Below are 15,077 nucleotides of genomic sequence, written 5' to 3' on the forward strand. Positions count from 1 at the left end.
TTTGACTTTGATATCTGGTTTTCTGACTTGCATTGCTGGTTTTGACTCTTTGACTACTGGTTTTCTTATTTCAAATACTTATTTTTTATTGTTGGCTTTCAGACGTTAATTCCCCATAAGTTGCTTTGATTACTGTTTTTCTGACTTTGATAAATGCTGGTTTTCTATTTTTGACCATTGGTTTCTGGCATTAATTATTAGTGTGTTGATTTTGTTAAGTGATTGTGTGATTTATTTCACTGCTTTTCTGGTTTCAATCATTGGTTTTCTGATTCCAATGACTAGTTTTCTTCTTTTCATTATTTCTTTTTGGTCTCCAATTGTTGGCTTGATGAGTTTGATTTTTGGCTTTCTGTGTCTTCTGTGACTGCTTTTCTAGAACCACTATTGGGTTTTCTGAATTCAGTTATTGCTTTTATATCTTTGATTACTGGTGTTGAGTTATTGTTGTTTGAAATGATGTTTTCTCTCTTCATTTTGTCAATTTTTCTCTCTTCAATGATCAGTTTCCACTGAATGTTGTCTGGGATCCCTTTAGTTTCAGTGGCATTTATTTCACTCATTTATTTTGCATTGCCAATCTTGATTGGTCACATGTGCGGGGATGGTTTGTTCAAGATGGAAAAATGTTGCTCGCTCTCTCTCTCTCTCTCTTTCTCTTTCTCTTTCTCTTTCTGCATCTCAGATGTTTATTCAGGTTGCGAAGGAGGTTGGAGGGACCTGCAATCTGGCCCCAATCCAGGTGGATCCTTGTTTCCCATCACCCCCCATATGAGGATATAATGCTTGTTCCACCCCCCACCAGTCCTGTTATCCCACCTGATTCTTACTATTCCTATTTACTGTCTCTATTGCCAGAGCACCTCAGAGCCCCCGTCCTAGACCCAGACCCCATTGTGTCAGATGCTGGACAAAGAAACAGCCAGTCCATTGTTCTCCCTCCACGCCCACGTCATGTCCAGGGTCTCAGTGTCCGTGGCTGGGTTGGACAACAGCTTCCAGCTCTGGTCTCCTCTCTGTGCCCCCAGCCCCAGTGTGACCCTTCTCCTGTGCTCTCTGTTGCAGCGCCTGGACCTGTTGGTGCGAGATTGGCAGCTCTCTGGAGCCTACGGCGCGGACGCGGGGCAGGAGTATCTTGGAGAAATCACACAGGTAATGATCAGATACCACGTGTGTTCATGGAAACAGCAAACTTTGGGGCGGAGCTGAATGTTTCCACAGCGGGTCTGATTCCCTGCTGACGGCCACAAATGTTGCTTTGACTCCCGCAGGACCTGGAGGTCTCTGCTGAGCAGCCCCTGGTGTTGGAAGCCCTGAGGGCGAGCGGCACCCGGTGCTATCTATTGCCCCACCCTGGCACTCAGTTCACCAGGAGCAGGGCAGGGACGCCAGATGGTAAGAGACCCTCATCTTCTCCCCTCTCAGGAAGCAGTGGCCATTGGGATTGGGGCCGGGGTCTTTGGCCTGATTGGGGGGGTTGGGCACTGGCCGTGGGCCTGGTTTGGACAGAAGATGGCCCAGAACAAGACAGGCACCAACACCCCAGGTCAGGGGAATGAGCTGGAGAGGAGGGCAGGGGGTTCAGATTTGGAGCCCCTGCTGCGGGAGGCAGATAGTGGGAAGAAACCATCACACCTCACTCTGGGTAAGGGTCTGTCCCAGCCGTCAGCACTGGGAACCTCTGTATGCAGGGGATAGATAGATATGAGGATGTTTGGGGATAGATAAAAACAAACTTACAACAGGTAATTTTGCGAGATTACAAAAGGACACAGAGGTTGACTGATTTACAGCCGGGTCACCGAGATCAGAATCCAGCCCAGATCCCATCGACCTCAGTAGATAAATAACATGGGCGTAGATCCTGTGCTCCGAGCCACCCCCTGCATCCCTCGGTCACAAGTTTTTTTGGTTTTCATTTTCAACAAGTGGAAGAAAAATTGATTTTCATACTTTATGTTTGTTTTAAATATTTTCTCCTCCCCTGATTCAGTGCGTGTGTAGAGGGGACAATTTGGGGGCATTTCCTCTCATTTCCCCACTGATTTTAAAACAATCCTAAGAGGTTAGGGAGGTTAGAACACCCCCAAATCCCAAACCAACAGTTTCAGTTTATTCGCACCCCAGATCCTCCTGCCATTAGCCAGTTGCAGTAGGCCAGGAGGGGGCACCACGACAGCCCCTGCAAAATGTCCTGATTGGGGCTCCCTGACCCCAGCCCCTGAGAGATAAGGGAACCCCCAGAGACCCAGCCGGAGAACCAGCCCCCTCCACAGGGGTGATGCTAATGTGGCCCTTGCTGTGATGTTGGGGGACTTCAACTATCCGGATATATGTTGGGAAAATAACACAGCGGGGCACAGACTATCCAACAAATTCTTGGACTGCATTGGAGACAACTTTTTATTCCAGAAGGTTGAAAAAGCTACTGGGGGGAAGCTGTTCTAGACTTGATTTTAACAAATAGGGAGGAACTCGTTGAGAATTTGAAAGTAGAAGGCAACCTGGGTGAAAGTGATCATGAAATCATAGAGTTTGCAATTCTAAGGAAGGGTAGAAGGGAGAACAGCAAAATAGAGACAATGGATTTCAGGAAGGCAGATTTTGGTAAGCTCAGAGAGCTGATAGGTAAGGTCCCATGGGAATCAAGACTGAGGGGAAAAACAACTGAGGAGAGTTGGCAGTTTTTCAAAGGGACACTATTAAGGGCCCAAAAGCAAGCTATTCCGCTGGTTAGGAAAGATAGAAAATGTGGCAAAAGACCACCTTGGCTTAACCACGAGATCTTGCATGATCTAAAAAATAAAAAGGAGTCATATAAAAAATGGAAACTAGGACAGATTACAAAGGATGAATATAGGCAAACAACACACAAACAACTTGCAGGGGCAAGATTAGAAAGGCAAAGGCACAAAATGAGCTCAAACTAGCTACGGGAATAAAGGGAAACAAGAAGACTTTTTATCAATACATTAGAAGCAAGAGGAAAACCAAAGACAGGGTAGGCCCACTGCTTAGTGAAGAGGGAGAAACAGTAACAGGAAACTTGGAAATGGCAGAGATGCTTAATGACTTCTTTGTTTCGGTCTTCACCGAGAAGTCTGAAGGAATGCCTAACATAGTGAATGCTAATGGGAAGGGGGTAGGTTTAGCAGATAAAATAAACAAAGAACAAGTTAAAAATCACTTAGAAAAGTTAGATGCCTGCAAGTCACCAGGGCCTGATGAAATGCATCCTAGAATACTCAAGGAGCTAATAGAGGAGGTATCTGAGCCTCTAGCTATTATCTTTGGAAAATCATGGGAGACGGGAGAGATTCCAGAAGACTGGAAAAGGGCAAATATAGTGCCCATCTATAAAAAGGGAAATAAAAACAACCCAGGAAACTACAGACCAGTTAGTTTAACTTCTGTGCCAGGGAAGATAATGGAGCAAGTAATTAAGGAAATCATCTGCAAACACTTGGAAGGTGGTAAGGTGATAGGGAACAGCCAGCATGGATTTGTGAAGAACAAATCATGCCAAACCAATCTGATAACTTTCTTTGATAGGATAACGAGCCTTGTGGATAAGGGTGAAGCTGTGGATGTGGTATACCTAGACTTTAGTAAGGCATTTGATACAGTCTCGCATGATATTCTTATCGATAAACTAGGCAAATACAATTTAGATGGGGCTACTATAAGGTGGGTGCATAACTGGCTGGATAACCGTACTCAGAGAGTTGTTATTAATGGTTCCCAATCCTGCTGGAAAGGCATAACGAGTGGGGTACCGCAGGGGGTCTGTTTTGGGACCGGCGCTGTTCAATATCTTCATCAACGACTTAGATATTGGCATAGAAAGTACGCTTATTAAGTTTGCGGATGATACCAAACTGGGAGGGATTGCAACTGCTTTGGAGGACAGGGTCATAATTCAAAATGATCTGGACAAATTGGAGAAATGGGCTGAGGTAAACAGGATGAAGTTTAACAAAGACAAATGCAAAGTGCTCCACCTAGGAAGGAAAAATCAGTTTCACACATACAGAATGGGAAGAGACTGTCTAGGAAGGAGTACGGCAGAAAGGGATCTAGGGCTTATAGTGGACCACAAGCTAAATATGAGTCAACAGTGTGATGCTGTTGCAAAAAAAGCAAACATGATTCTGGGATGTATTAACAGGTGTGTTGTGAGCAAGACACGAGAAGTCATTCTTCCGCTCTACTCTGCTCTGGTTAGGCCTCAGCTGGAGTATTGTGTCCAGTTCTGGGCACCGCATTTTAAAATAGATGTGGAGAAATTGGAGCGGGTCCAGAGAAGAGCAACAAGAATGATTAAAGGTCTTGAGAACATGACCTATGAAGGAAGGCTGAAAGAATTGGGTTTGTTTAGTTTGGAAAAGAGAAGACTGAGAGGGGACATGATAGCAGTTTTCAGGTATTTAAAAGGCTGTCATAAGGAGGAGGGAGAAAACTTGTTCACCTTAGCCTCTAAGGATAGAACCAGAAGCAATGGGTTTAAACTGCAGCAAGGGAGGTCTAGGTTGGACATTAGGAAAAAGTTCCTAACTGTTAGGGTGGTTAAACACTGGAATAAATTGCCTAGGGAGGTTGTGGAATCTCCATCTCTGGAGATATTTAAGAGTAGGTGTGACGTTATTGACATAAACTGGGATCGTCTAGATCATTGTTGCAACCAAGGTCCTGTAGTGGCACCCAAATCTTGTATGAAGGGGGTCAAATGGGGTGTCTAGGACAAGGTTATGGTTTACTGGTTATGATTATGCTGTCTATATGTGTGTATCAGTTTTGTAGTTAAAGTTATGAATATTGGCTCTATACTGTCTGTATGGCAAACTTATGCTGTGCTTCTGGGTGACATCCCAGACAAACTGAGATTAGCTCTGCCTAGCCTGCTTGATGGCCCATTAAGGACCATCAGCTGTACAATGGATCCCATTGAGAGAAGGCAGATACGCCTTGTAACTCAGCGAAGTATGCAGGGACTGGCCCATGTGACTCCAGACTCCATTTTGCTGTAAGGAGGTAACAAAGAGGTGTTCTTACTCCTGGAATAGACTATATAAGGCTGATGCCTCATCTCCATCTGGTCTTCAATCCTGCTTCACACCTCTGGAGGAACTTTGCTACAAGCTGAAGCTTTGAACAAAGGACTGAGGACCCATCCAGCGGGGGATGTATTCCAGAGACTTGATTTGAACCTGCAGTTTATTCCATCGCTGCTGCAAGCCTGAACCAAGAACTGTGCCATTACTGTATGTAATTGATTCCATTTAACCAATTCTAACTCTCATCTCTATCTTTTTCCTTTTATGAATAAACCTTTAGATTTTAGATTCTAAAGGATTGGCAACAGCGTGATTTGTGGGTAAGATCTGATTTGTATATTGACCTGGGTCTGGGGCTTGGTCCTTTGGGATCAGGAGAACCTTTTTCTTTACTGGGGTATTGGTTTTCATAACCCCATTTGTCCCCATAACAAGTGGCACTGGTGGTATTACTGGGAAACTGGGGTGTCTAAGGAGATTGCTTGTGAGACTTGCGGTTAGCCAGTGGGGTGAGACCGAAGTCCTAGTCTGGCTGGTTTGGTTTGCCTTAAAGGTGGAAAAAACCCCAGCCTTGGGCTGTAACTGCCCTGTTTGAGCAATTTGTCCTGAGTTGGCACTCTCAGTTGGGTTCCGCCAGAACCGCATTGTCACAGTGGCGTAGTCGTGCTTGGATCCACAGAACCAGGTCAATCAAGCTTTGGGTCAGAACCCCACGCTGTCCAAATTTGAATTTTGGGATTGAGAGTTTGTTGGTTAAAGAGCTGCTGCAATGGCTGAGCAAAGAGCATATGAGGGACTTGGCAAAAAAGCCCTGGAAAATTTGTGTTCAGAAAAGAGGATATGCTTTAGAAAGAAAGCTACAAATCAAGAACTGAGAAATCTGTTAATAGCCAGTGATCAGGGGGAAGAGCACAGCCCTTACCTGAGGCTGCAGAAGAGGCAGAAAAAATTAGGATGCAAAGGGTGACAAGTAAACTGCAATTTGAGCATGAACAGAAGCTAGCAGATCTTCGATTGCTGGAGAAGCAAAAAATAGCAGAATTAGAGAAAGAGGCTGCTGAGAGAGAGAAAGAGGCTGCTGAGAGAGAGAAAGAAGCTGATCAAAGAAAGAAGGAGGCTGATGAGAGAGAAGAGAGAGCTCGTAAGGGACGTCTAGAGCTGCTCGCTGCTGAACAGGAGACGGCCAGACTTCAGCTCCAAGTAATGGAAGAGCGGAGAAAGTCATCCCCACCTGGTACTCCACTTCCCCCCCGCCATGAGAAAAACTGGGAAAGGATGTGTCCCATTTACAATGATACTGAGGATATAGAGGAGTTTTTGTCTACCTTTGAACGCCTCTGCAATCTGTACCAGATCCCTGAGGGTCAGCGAATGCCTGTCCTGCTGACCAGACTGACTGGAAAAGCCAGGGAGGTGTTTAATGACTTGGGGGAACAAGAAGCCTTAGATTATGAGCGGTTTAAGGATTCTGTGTTAAGGCGGTTCAAGGTTACTCCTGAATCTTACAGAGTTAAGTTTAGAGAGTTTAAAATGTCTAAGGATTGTACTTTTGTAGAATGTGCTCATAAGCTGATGGGTTTTGTTAAAAAGTGGGTTATGGGAGCTAAGGCGCATGGGAGTTTTGAAAAACTGCTGGATTTAATAACTTTGGAACAGTTCTTAGACATTGTGCCTGACAATGTGAGAGCAGCTGTGTGTGACAGGGACCCTGAGTCAGTCCTACGGGCAGCAGAGATTGCGGATGCCCATACCCAAAACAGGGCTCGAGAAGGGTGTAAAACCCCCGGGAAAACTAATCACCATTCTCCCCAGTTCAAGAGGAGGGAAGGATTTAAAAATAAACCTGACTCTTCTAAAGGAGTTCAAGGGAGCCCCGAGGGTAGGAACTCACATCCCCAGCAGGTTACATGCTATCACTGTGGTATGCTGGGCCACATGAAACCAGACTGCCCGACACTGAAGGGCAGCCCAAAACCAGCAACCCCAAATGCCAGGGCCAATGCTAACCCTGTTGTTGTAAACTCACAGGCAAGCCACACAGAGCCCAGCATTGGTGCCCTGTGTGCAAATGCTGTTTCTGTGGTCTCGGAAGAATTCAACCTTAAAACTCACGTTAAAGCTAAATATGGGGGAAATAACGCAGAGTTTATTAGCAGTGCAGAAGTGAATGGAGTGAGGTGTATGGCATGGAGGGACACCGCAGCAGATATTACTCTGGTTAAAGCAAGTCTTGTCAGGAAGGAAGATTATTTGCCAGGTGAAGATGTAACTGTTGTAGCCTTATCTAAGTATTTTGTCAGGGTGCCTTTGGCTACAATCCACCTGAAATGGAAGGGATTGGAGGGCACCATGGTTGTGGGAGTAAAAGACATAATCCCTAAGGATATTATGATTGGAAATGATATTAAAGCTATGGTCAGTCAAGTTAATACAAACCAGGCACAGGAGAGGATTGATCCTAAGGTTGTGCCTATGGAGGGTTTCTCCAAAGGTTTGTCTTTGGAAAGTAGCTGTTTGGCTGTGAATGAAGTTTCTGAATGTCTATCTAATGTCTCAGAAGTAAATCTGGAATTAGATCAAGCGAAGGGAGAGGAGAACAAGAAGATTTTGGATAAGCCTAGGCAGTCTTGTGAGCTGATGGCTTTATCTAGTCAGCAGTTTGGGAAGGCAAGGAGAGTGGAAGATGAGTGTCCCTATACCTTATCTGTTTCCTGTGCGAAGAATAGTGACAGTGAAGGAAATGTGCCTGTGTCTGTCAGGGGTATTGACTTGCCTATGGAGGAAGCTACCCCAGTCTCCAAGCAGTTGTCTGTGAACAGCCCGGTGTGCTGGGACAAGGGAAATGAAATCCCAAACCGTATGTCTAGTAAAGGAAAATGCGTCTCCAACTCTTCTTTGTCTGTGGGGCAGACAGAAGGTGCCTTTCAGCCTGTGATGGTTGAGAATAGTGCAGTTGTCTCAGAGTTGGTTCTGGATTCAACTAAAGCCCAGGAAGGGAATGGTCCTAAGTTTGCATCTGCTGGGGAGAATGGCACCGTAACTAGGTTGCATCCAGTTAGTGTCTTAGCAAAATCCCAGAGATCAAACAATTCTGGTGCTTGTATTTTGCCTGTTGCTCATGTGTGGTTGGAGAAGGGTGTAACAACTCTGTCTGATCAGGGTGATACCCTAGCCAGGGCACAAGGAGAGCAGAAAGGTAATTTGGTTGTGGTACCTACGGACAGTTTAACAACTTGTAGCAAAAAGGAAAAAATTCCTAAGCTGGTGTGTGGCAAAGAGAAGGGAAGTATTTCTAACCTTTTATCTAGGAAGTCTATGGGTTCGCCTGAAAGGGGATTGTGTAGAGATCTGCCTGATGGGCCAAAGGTGATCCTGAATGCGAGTAAAACCCAGACAGAGTCTGTTGTTGCTCAGGAAAGTGTTCCTTTAGAGCAAGCCCTAGGTGAAGAGGGTAAGGGCAGAATTTCTGTGAGGGGTGAATTGCTGCTTAGAAAAGCTCCTGGAGAAAGGAATCCTCATGGTAATCTGGGCAAGCAGTTCCCTGCAACTGAAGGGTGTGAAAGTGATTTAATCAAGGAAGTTTCAGTTCCTAGCAGCCAAAAAGTGTCTGTTGTGAATGGATCCACTAACTTTCCTTGTAAAAGATCCAGTGTGGGTAGCTTTGAGAAGGTCTCAGAGGAAGTAAAAGTTGTTAAGGAATTGAGGCATCCCTATAACCAAGTGGTTGTGTGTGGCCAACTTGTTGGGGAGACAATGGTGTTGGAACAGGAATGTCTCCTTTCTGATTCTTTAAATGAGCAGTTTGTGCTTCAGGGTTTGAGGACAGATTTGGTTACTGATGTGTCAGAGCAGAGCAGTTTTATGGCTAAATGCTTGAGGATGCAGGGGAGAGCAAGCAAACTCTCACCCGCAGACTCTTTGGATTTGTGTAGTATCTCTTTAAGACAGAGTCCAGCCTTGAAAATGATAACAGGTACGAATATGAAAACTGGTGGACTGGCTCTGGTCTGGGGTAGTGCAAATTACTTGCCTGGCTGGGAAAGGAAGGACTTGCTAATAGCTGTTAGCAAAGAGGGCCCACCCCATCAGCCAGTGAATTCTGTTGAGCAAGAGAAATCAGGGTTTGATCCTGCAGGACAAGGAGGAAAGAGAAAACTGAATTTTGCAAAGGGAAGCCACAGGTTAACCCTAAAATGCCCAAACTCCAATGGTATTGAGCCAAAGGGGTGGCATGACAAACATGATGTAGATGGACACTTGCAATGAACTTGTTGTTATTGCTAAATTTTGTAATGAATGTGTTGCTATTGCCACAAACTGTAAAAATGTACAATGTGTCTAATCTTTTGGAGAATCCCTTGAACATGTTAAAAGGAATACATGAGAACACACGTTATGTTAAAAGGCCTTGTTACACTGGTGTTTCACAGGTAATGCCTATAAACAATATGGGAACTTTTCACAGGGAAAAGGACATTCCAGACCTAATGTGCTGTATGAAAAGGAAGACGGAGGCACACTACCATATTGCTTTCATGGCTAAATGCCAAGATTCCTGTACTATGAAGAACATTAATATCTGCATTTATTCGATGTTAATGGGGTTCCAAACATTTGCCCGAGCTGGTATGGATAAAGTAGCTGTTTTCTTTAGCTCTTGGCAAGATCACATGAGACATACAGGAACCATGCTGCCAGAGCAGATCCAATCCACTATTGTTCTAACTAAGTTTTACCTTGAGGTTGTAAAGAGGTTCACTCATGTGGTTGAACATGATTTTGATAAACCATTTCTGTTATACACTGGTATGGCTTCTAACCCAATACTAGCTGTAGTGAGACAGAACCCAGGATGGGGAGCTCTTGGGACGCAGTCAGTGATGTTTGTGTCATCCCTTCCTGCATCAATTTTGTGTTGGGGGTGTGACGTTATTGACATAAACTGGGATCGTCTAGATCATTGTTGCAACCAAGGTCCTGTAGTGGCACCCAAATCTTGTATGAAGGGGGTCAAATGGGGTGTCTGGGACAAGGTTATGGTTTACTGGTTATGATTATGCTGTCTATATGTGTGTATCAGTTTTGTAGTTAAAGTTATGAATATTGGCTCTATACTGTCTGTATGGCAAACTTATGCTGTGCTTCTGGGTGACATCCCAGACAAGCTGAGATTAGCTCTGCCTAGCCTGCTTGATGGCCCATTAAGGACCATCAGCTGTACAATGGATCCATTGAGAGAAGGCAGATATGCCTTGTAACTCAGGGAAGTATGCAGGAACTGGCCCATGTGACTCCAGACTCCATTTGGCTGTAAGGAGGTAACAAAGAGGTGTTCTTACTCCTGGAATAGACTATATAAGGCTGATGCCTCATCTCCATCTGGTCTTCAATCCTGCTTCACACCTCTGGAGGAACTTTGCTACAAGCTGAAGCTTTGAACAAAGGACTGAGGACCCATCCCAGTGGGGGATGTATTCCAGAGACTTGATTTGAACCTGCAGTTTATTCCATCGCTGCTGCAAGCCTGAACCAAGAACTGTGCCATTACTGTATGTAATTGATTCCATTTAACCAATTCTAACTCTCATCTCTATCTTTTTCCTTTTATGAATAAACCTTTAGATTTTAGATTCTAAAGGATTGGCAACAGCGTGATTTGTGGGTAAGATCTGATTTGTATATTGACCTGGGTCTGGGGCTTGGTCCTTTGGGATCAGGAGAACCTTTTTCTTTTACTGGGGTATTGGTTTTCATAACCATTTGTCCCCATAACAAGTGGCACTGGTGGTATTACTGGGAAACTGGGGTGTCTAAGGAGATTGCTTGTGAGACTTGCGGTTAGCCAGTGGGGTGAGACCGAAGTCCTAGTCTGGCTGGTTTGGTTTGCCTTAAAGGTGGAAAAAACCCCAGCCTTGGGCTGTAACTGCCCTGTTTGAGCAATTTGTCCTGAGTTGGCACTCTCAGTTGGGTTCCGCCAGAACCGCATTGTCACAGTAGGTTAGATAAATGTCTATCAGGGATGGTCTAGACAGTATTTGGTCCTGCCATGCGGGCAGGGGACTGGACTCGATGACCTCTCGAGGTCCCTTCCAGTCCTAGAATCTATGAATCTATGAATCATTAGGGGGCTGTCCCTGGCTCTGGGGGAATGTGGGGGGTCAGGGGGCAGTGGGGAGATGACAGTAGCGAGCAGAGCCCTGGAGGAATGTGGAAATGGTGAGTGGGGGGAGAGGGGTTCCCAGTTCAGAGATGGTTCCATCCCCATCCCCCACCCTTTTTCCCATCCCACCACAGATGGCAGCGATGATGGAGGAGGAAAAGAGAAAAGCAGTAGAAGCCTCCAGGAGGAAATATGAACAATTTGTGCAGCTGCTGGTGATCACAGAAGGGCTGCGGGTCGGGAGTGAGGGTCACCGGCAGAGCTGGGGGGGCGGAGGGGCAAGGATGGGATAGCACGGGGCTGTGGTGGGTCGGAATTGAAGGGGCTGTGGGTGCATGACATGGTGGTGCCCCCTGTGGCTGGGAAACACTAGAACCCGTCCCTAATGGCCAATCTCTCCCGCTCCCCACAGGACCGTAGCCACCAGAGCATGCGCCGCTGCCTGAGTGTGAAGCCTGCGGAAATGCAGCGATGCCTGGAGGGGAAACGCCAGGAGCTGCTGGAGCGCTGCCGGGCGGAGCTGCGGGGTGAGGACCCCCAGAAACAGGCGGCCCTGGAGGAGCTGAAGGAGGAGCTGGACAAGCAGATGGACGAGTTCCTGACAGCCCATGTGCAGCGCTTTAATGTGAAGAAGGCCGAGTGGTTGGGCCTGGCCATGGGTCGGGGGGTGGTTCCTGGCAGTGGTGGGTGTGGCTATCGGAGTAGGCATCAGGGCGAGTGTAGTTGTAGTGGAGCTGGAGGAAGCAGTGGCCATTGGGGTTCTGGCTGGGGGCTTTGGCCTGATGCGGGGGAGGGTTCGGCAGCTGGGTGGGCCCCAGTTTGGATGGTAGGTGGCCTCGAGCAAGACAGGCACCAACACCCTAGGTCAGGGGGATGAGCGGGAGAGCAGGGCAGGGTGTTCAGATCAGGAGCCCCTTCTGTGGAGGGACACACAGCGGGAAGGAACCATCACACCTCACTCGGGTAAAGGGTCTGTCCCAGCCCTCAGCACTGGGAACCTCTGTATTCAAGGGGATAGATAGGTAGATTGATAGATAGATAGATGGGGCGTGTGGGGATAGATAGATAGATAGATGGGGTGTGTGGCGATAGATAGATAGATAGATAGATAGATAGATAGATAGATAGATAGTGTTGGAGAATAACAGAGTTCTCACTTTTTGTTTGGGTACAGCAAGTCAGATACTTGATTTTCTCTAACAATTGCGTAGAGGGAGAGAGCTAAACAGGTCTCTCTAGTGGTAAACAGTTACAGCAAACCTTTATACCTTTCATTACAAACAATAATAAGCAACAGCTGCATTTCGTTTATACATAGGCCATCTTGATATCTTATTTTTCTCACTTGTTTTGACTCTAGTCTACATACAATATTTTCTACACATTATCTACACAAGATCGCAACAACTTCTCACACAGTTCTTTCCCACTCGCCTCACACAATCCTCGCGTCTACAAATCTCGCGTTATTAGGGTTACAGTTAGCCTGACTCTTGCTAACAAACTGTCATGCTTTGCAATCCCCTTCCTGTCAGTTTTTTCTCTGCTTCCACAACCCCCACTTTTGTACTACTAGTACAACCAATATTTTTCAATTTTTATTTGCATTAAGTTTTGGAATTTAGATTTTACATTGGATGCTTTAATCTTAGAGGGTTTGATTGGATGTAATGATAATGCATGATGAGCATGGACATGAAAGGTATTATTATTATTATGTTTTCTACAATAATAATAACATACTTTTACACTAGCTAACAACAATGCAAGCAATAACATTTTTATAGCGAGAATATGATGGGGTTGTTGTACATTTTTAGTTATAAAACATAATATATTATATTTAGTACATAAGGTGGACATTTTATAAGCTGTATGAAAGACATACTTTTTAACTTGATATATATTTTGAAGCATGTGAATTTGCTTCTGTACTTTAGAGATTTTTTGAACCTTTGGTAACAGTGAAAGCAAATTTTGAAATTGATTTTGGTATTAAACTAGTTTAATTAAAGGGTCTTTGGAACTTAAGGGCTATTTGCAAAACTTTATTTGCAGGCCAGTAGATAATATGATTGCTGCAGTGGTAGTGAGATTAAAATATATGTCGTGCAATGTGGTGGCATTAATATACACACAGTTATTATTAGCTTGGAAAAGTAAATGTTTTGTTAGGGTAGTTTTTTGTTTTTTATTTTTTTAGCAAACGTAATTATGAACAGTGACAACTTTTTTTGGTTTTAGTTTACGTATACACTGAAGCTGTGGGGGTTTTAACGGCCAAAATGTCCATTGACTTTCTAACTTTATTTAAATGTCAGGTGTAATTTTAGGAGCACTGACTAAAAATTGATTGGGCATACCAGGTAGTTTAATTTTTTAGATGTTTTGGTGAATTACCCAATTCCACATGCATTTTTTTCATGGACCCGGCAGGATTCGGTATGTGGGAGCCCACACCCCCCTAACCGGTTCATATGCTTGGAAGGAGCACTGAGAACGTCCGCACTTTCACCCAGAAAGTCTCCAAGTATGTTTTTATGGCCACAGATTAGATGGTACTTCTGATGTGTCTGTAAGGGCAGTGGGCCAAGCCTGATGCTCAAGATCATTTTGAATGGCCATTAGCTGGTTATTTAGGAAATTCTGAATTTTTGAACTTGCTAGATTTTACTGCAATGCCTTTTTAGCCTTAGTGATATTTAATATATCACTTTTAGACTCCGCACCCGAGACTCATGGAGTCTCTTTGTCGCTTTCTTTTACCAATAGACAAATTGCTCCCACTGAGTATCAGAGGCTTTTGGCGAAGCCAGGGTTTTTCTGAGATATGTAAGTTTATTTAAATTGAAGGTACCTTCTAGTGGCCATTGTTTAGATGGATTTGCACGCGTGTAAAGATTTCAATTCTCTAAATACCTGCAGGTTTTCGGACCATAATGTACGTACATGAAATAAGCTGGGGTACCCTTAGGGGGTGAGAGGGAATGCTTAGACTGTTCCCCACCCATTTTTTAATTACACACACAGGGAAGATGCCCTGTCCGCGCTAGCGGCTCAGAAATTAAGGATCACTCCTGTGACATAGTGGGTTATGGGAGCTAAGGCGCATGGGAGTTTTGAAAAATTGCTGGATTTAATAACTTTGGAACAGTTCTTAGACATTGTGCCTGACAATGTGAGAGCAGCTGTGTGTGACAGGGACCCTGAGTCAGTCCTACGGGCAGCAGAGATTGCGGATGCCCATACCCAAAACAGGGCTCGAGAAGGGTGTAAAACCCCGGGGAAAACTGATCACCATTCTCCCCAGTTCAAGAGGAGGGAAGGATTTAAAAATAAACCTGACTCTTCTAAAAGAGTTCAAGGGGGCCCAGAGGGTAGGAACTCACATCCCAGAACGGAACAGGTTACATGCTATCGCTGTGGTATGCTGGGCCACATGAGACCAGACTGCCCGACACTGAAGGGCAGCCCAAAACCAGCAACCCCAAATGCCACAGCCAATGCTAACCCTGTTGTTGTAAACTCACAGGCAAGCCACACAGAGCCCAGCATTGGTGCCCTGTGTGCAAATGCTGTTTCTGTTGTCTCTGAAGAATTTGACCTTAAAACTCACATTAAAGCTAAATATGGGGGAAATAACGCAGAGTTTATTAGCAGTGCCGAAGTGAATGGAGTGAGGTGTATGGCATGGAGGGACACCGCAGCAGATATTACTCTGGTTAAAGCAAGTCTTGTCAGGAAGGAAGATTATTTGCCAGGTGAAGATGTAACTGTTGTAGCCTTATCCAAGTATTTTGTCGGGGTGCCTTTGGCTAAAATCCACCTGAAATGGAAGGGATTGGAGGGCACCATGGTTGTGG

General features: G+C 45.1%; 1 long non-coding RNA gene across 1 annotated transcript; it reads left to right on the top strand.

Annotated features, from left to right (window-relative positions):
* The first annotated feature begins 667 nt into the window (after positions 1-667).
* LOC135977989 (uncharacterized) lies at positions 668-1,406 on the top strand. Its single transcript, XR_010595428.1, has 3 exons — positions 668-742; positions 1,066-1,152; positions 1,272-1,406. It is a non-coding gene; the product is annotated as an uncharacterized LOC135977989 (long non-coding RNA).
* The last annotated feature ends 13,671 nt before the right edge of the window (positions 1,407-15,077 follow it).

The sequence above is a fragment of the Chrysemys picta genome, unplaced genomic scaffold, assembly GCF_011386835.1.
Source record: "Chrysemys picta bellii isolate R12L10 unplaced genomic scaffold, ASM1138683v2 scaf94, whole genome shotgun sequence".
NCBI lineage: Eukaryota > Metazoa > Chordata > Testudines > Emydidae > Chrysemys > Chrysemys picta.